Genomic DNA, 5,873 nt, shown 5'->3' with positions numbered 1-5,873 from the left:
TTCTAATCGCCGACTAGAAACTAGGCCAGTTGTGTCTAAACAGCCGAGTTTAGACACAAGCAAGTAAAACTTTTCCAGAAACTCGGGATTTTAACCGCACATCTCCAAAAAATCGACTTTAGAATGCATACAACGATATGAATGTTAGGGCCAGGAGATGGCAGCAGTTGTCTTTCATACTCTCTTTCCTTTGAAAGACTTGATTCATTAATGGCTCAAGCTTGCTATCAGTAACAAGCTAATGCCTATGTTCAAAAAAGTTAGAAGGCTAAAGAAGCACACCTACTTACTTTGGGAAATAACCTTTATTTTATTTTATTTTATTTATTCAGCAGTAAATGTAAAGTAGTGTAAATAAAAGTAAATTATAAAAAATAGTCACTACACTGTATTAATTAATAAGATAAGGTCACTTAAAAGGTGCACAACGTGATAGCTTCCCATAACATCCGCAAAATAAATCCAAAAAATATTAAATTCACTGAACACAAATTGTGAAATACGAAATTTACTAACGGAAGAACAAAACAAAACAAACAAACAAAAAAAAAAAAAAACATGGAAAGGAAGACCACCCTCAACTGACCGAGTTGTTTTCATGTAAAATGACTACGATATACTAGTACGATTTGAAAACCGCTCCACGTTAAGTTGTGATAACACTGGCCAACAAAAAAAATTTTTTTTTTCTGCTGATTATGATCTAACACTTGATTTTTTACTAATTTGGGTGCGCTGATTTCAAATATCAAACCCATTTTTCTCTATCACGTCAGGTTTTTCCTCTATGGCATTTTCTTTTTGCTAATTTGTAAGTTTTTGATAGTTTTAAGGAGGCAGTACTATTTAGAGGATCAAAAAAATCGATTTTTTAATATTATTTTCTGAAAGTATGTACTTTTAAAAATCTGTTCCTAACTTTTTATCAAGAAATTCGAAAAATTCCCGAAGATATATCTTCGGGAATTTTTCGAATTCATAGCCTATTATTCAAAGCGGTGCGCGGATCAGAATCGGAGCGCTCACCGCTCTCGCTTGTTAGTAAACGAATAAATGCGTAAGAACCTGCAACGGTACGTACTGGCGCTTTGAATGCAAGAGAGGCCGATAACCGACCTAATACATTTAGGTGATGAAAAGTAGGCGATGACAACTGCCTAAAACAAATGAATGCTATATGCGCATAGCGGACAAAGAACGATTGAAATCCGTCAATCGTTAATGGATCGTAAAAGTATGATGAGCGCTTATAACGTTTCAATAAAGTCTCTGTTTTTTTTTTTTTTTTTTTGTCTTGTTCATTGCATATTAGTCGGCAGTGAAGAAAATACATCATGTCTACTACTCGAAAATGTGTCAATAGTGTAGATTCCTTCTGCTACATTTGTGCCAGCTTTTTACTGTTCCCAGTCAAAGGACAAATATCACTGATTTCGTTAAGAAAGTGTACTTCATACTTTGACGTAAAACTTGCAGATCACGACAATTCATGGGCTCCAAATAAAGTGTGTAAGTTATGTGTAGAAAATTACGACAGTGGAGCAAGGGAAAACGCCAAAAATTAGCTTTTGGCATTCTAATGATTTGGCGTGAACCGAACAATCACGTAGATGAGTGCTATTTTTGTTTAGTTCAGGCTTCTAGTTATAATAAGAAGAATAAGAAAAAAATTGCGTATCCAAATCTCGACTCAGCAATTCGGCCAGTTGCTCATTCCAATGAAATAGCTGTGCCAATTTATAAAGGACTTCCTTTACTTGAGAACGAGTATAATCGGGATATGCCAGATGTTCTTGAGGAGCAAGACCCGGACGTTGATTTAGACAATGAAAATTTAATTTCTAGTTCTGGACCGCAACGATTTACTAAAGCGGAATTGAATGATTTAGTAAGAGATTTGGGCCTATCAAAGGAATCATCGGAATTGTTAGCTTCAAGATTAAATGAAAAAAACTTACTGGAGCAAGATACGAAGAAAACTTTTTATCGTAGCAGGGAAAGTAATCTTGTACAATATTTTAAATATGAGTGTGGGTTTTTTTACTGTAACAATGAGTCAGGTTTACTAACTGAAATGAGTGTTGTACAATATCATCCAAATGAGTGGCGTTTATTTATCGACAGTTCAAGCAGAAGTCTCAAGTGTGTCTTACTACACAATGGGAATGTATATGGCTCAATTCCTATTGGCTATTCAGTCCACTTAAAGGAAATATATGAGGACATTAAAAAGGTTCTGAAGTTATTAAAATATACAAACCATAACTGGATCATCTGTGTAGATCTTAAAATTGTGAACTTTTTACTTGGCTTTCAAAGAGGATATACAAAGTTTCAGTGTTTTCTATGCTTCTGGGATAGTCGAGCTAGAAACCAACACTGGATCAGAAACATTGGCCTCTTAGAATATCCTTAAATGTTGGAGAATAGAATGTTATAAATCAACCTTTAATCGACAGAGAAAAAATCATTTTTCCACCTCTACACATCAAACTAGGTCTTATGAAGCAGTATGTTAAAGCTTTAGATTTACAAGGTGACTGTTTCCAATAAAATTTCCACGACTTAGTTATAAAAAAATTAAAGCCGGTGTATTTGATGGACCGCAAATTAGAACTTTAATGAGAGACCCAAATTTCATCAACTCTAGGAACGAAATTGAGAAAGAGGCCTGGACTTCATTTACGATGGTTGCGAATAATTTTCTTGGAAACAAAAAAGTGTGCAATTACAAAGATCTAGTGGAAACAATGCTTGAAAATTTCCAGCGCCTAGGTTGCAACATGAGCATAAAGCCTCATTTCCTATACAGTCATCTTGATAGATTTCCCGAGAATTTAGGTGCTGTAAGCGATGAACAAGGCGAAAGATTTCATCAAGACTTAAAAACTATGGAACATCGGTACCAAGGAAGATGGGATTCTCACATGATGGCGGACTATTGTTGGAGTATTCAAAGGGATTGCCAAAACAGAACACACAGCAGAAATTGCTACAAACAAAAATTTATTCCCTGAAACTCATGTGTAAGTAAAATTGTTATTTTTTTATAAATATTCTTGTAATTTTTAATGAATATTGTTAAGTAGTTATGTATCTAATTATCGGCCTCTCTAGCATTCAAAGCGCCAGTACGTACCGTTGCAGGTTCTTACGCATTTATTCGTTTACTAACAAGCGAGAGCGGTGAGCGCTCCGATTCTGATCTGCGCACCGCTTTGAATAATAGGCTATATCTTCGGGAAATTTTCGAATTTCTTGATAAAAAGTTAGGAACAGATTTTTAAAAGTACATACTTTCAGAAAATAATATTAAAAAATCGATTTTTTTGATCCTCTAAATAGTACTGCCTCCTTAAAACTATCAAAAACTTACAAATTAGCAAAAAGAAAATGCCATAGAGGAAAAACCTGACGTGATAGAGAAAAATGGGTTTCATATTTGAAATCAGCGCACCCAAATTAGTAAAAAACAAGTCTCATATAAAAGTCAGCAAAAATTGTGTTGGACTGTGTAATTAATGGATGTTGTTGTTTGGAATAAGGCCAAATCAAGTAAGGGCAAAGGGCCACTGCAATTATGTTTGTTAATTGTTTTCTTGTGGTCAATTTTCAAGAGATGGAAAAAAAAAACGAGTTTTTCGTGAGGAAAATTCTTCCATCATCATGCGAGATATAACCTAACTCACCTTCATTTGAAAAGCCTATGTAAATGTTCCTATTGTCCTAGACAGGATTGCTCTTTCCAATCCAAGTTCAGCCTCGAAACCGACTGAACTACCGAGGCTCCGATAACGACTAGTACCGTATTTAGTCGAATATAACTCGCCCTCGCGTATAACTCGCAGCCCTGATTTTACTTTACGAAAAAAAAAATTAAAAATTTTCGCATATATCTCGCACACGAAAAATACTCAGCACACATATACCCAGCCCGACGGGGAAGTGGCACGCAAACAAGCAGTAATCAAAGTCAACCGAAGGGTTGAAACTTTGTATCGGTTGAGCCTTCCTGCGCGACGCAGAAGCGGTACACAAACAGTAATGACAAACAGTAATGACAACTCCGGTTGAAACGATAAACGGGCGAAGCACCACCCCGACGTGAACGTGTTAAAACTAAGAAACATATAGCGAATGTTGTTATGGCAGTTTCAGATATTATTATTATTATTATTACATGACACCTCCAAGGAGTCCAAAGACGACTCATCGAAGGAGGGCATCTACTTTTCAACTCTCCATCTCAACTACTCAAATCCACCAACTCCATCGAACTGCATCATCTATTGTCCACCACCACCACCACCAGCATTCTCACAGACAATCACAAACGTCCATACCCACAGTGGGATCAGAACCTGCATCCCCCTGGTCAGAGAGCAGACACGCTAACCGCTCGGCCAACCAAGCCTATCGGCATTATAAATAAAATTTTTAAACCCAATTATGTACAAAAAACACACAAATAAGAATCTATAATACAGTAGCTAAATCAACCTTACTTTATGGCAGTGAGATATGGACAATAAAAAAGCAGATGAAAAAATAATTGAATCATCCAAAATGAAATTTCTGTGCAGAACTGAAGGAGTCACAATAATAGATAAAATGAAAACAGCGAAATCAGAAATAAACTTGGAATTACAAACTCCCTAAATGAAACAGTTTTTTGCTATAGAGAAAAATGGAAAGAACACGTACTGAGAATGAACAGAAGCAGAATACCTAAAAAAATTCTAAATTACCACCCAAAAGGTACCAGATGCAGAGAAAGACCCTTATAAAGATGGAAATGAGTCCAGAACAGGCCATTTGGCTTATAAGCCTGAAGAAGAAGATATCTTCAAAGGCAATATTCTAATTAGTTTGAAGAGCAAATCTTTAAACCAATATATTTTATTTCCAAAAAAAAAAAAAAAAAAAAGCCATCTAATCCAGTCATATTCCTTTTATTTCTTTTATTTGTCATCTTTGATTTTCCTGAATCTACTCTCTCCCTAACAAAGAAGAAAAAAAAAAAGAAGTCTAAATGGCTATGTTATTGTAGATAGATAGAAAAATCTGTGATGCTGGTTTAAGACAAAAGTATACAATTGATTTGAAATACAATTTGATCACTAAGAAAAACGTGTTCTACATTGGTAGAGTCCATGCCTAAATTCCTAATGACTTATTAGGAACAGAGGAGCACACATAAATTATTAGGTAAAGTTGGAGATTAATTTTTGTACCTCTTTTCTTGTGAAATTAAAATTTTTCTTTAAAATGTGTTCAGATAAAATTTATTTGCTACTGTATATGCAGATAACCCTTTAAAGGTGACTGGTTCAAATAAGCAACCTGAATTTATACCAAATAATTCATCAATGAATAATGAATAACTTAGACAGATATAAAAGTATTATAAAATGAGATTTTTTAAACTGAAGTAATAAAACGCATGCCCCCCCACCACACACACACACACACACACACACACACACACATGTACCCAGCACATAGATGAATTATTTACATGAAACAAACGAATAACGATATCCTACATGAAGATTATTAAATATTAGGGTTCTCTAAGACAAATTTTTAAAATTTCATTAAACTATTTATTGTTTACTATTAATGAAGTACCTAAGACCTCTCGCAGGCTATAAAAGAATAGACAAGATAAGAAATGAAGAAATAAGAAAACAATTATCCATAATTAACATAACAGACGGCATTACAAACTATAGAACTGGAAAAACCATGTAGATGAATGAATGAGGACAGATAGCCAAATATTGCCTGGAAATATAAACCAAAGGGATACCGATCAAGAGGAAGACCCAGGAGGAGAGGGGCAGAAGACTTTTTAAACCCTTGAAAAGTTA

This window comes from Typopeltis vanoorti, chromosome 17 (assembly GCF_054136105.1).
Source record: "Typopeltis vanoorti isolate ZY-2024b chromosome 17, IOZ_Tvanoo_1.0, whole genome shotgun sequence".
Classification (NCBI taxonomy): Eukaryota; Metazoa; Arthropoda; class Arachnida; order Uropygi; family Thelyphonidae; genus Typopeltis; species Typopeltis vanoorti.
Note: the sequence above shows the minus strand (reverse complement) of the source record.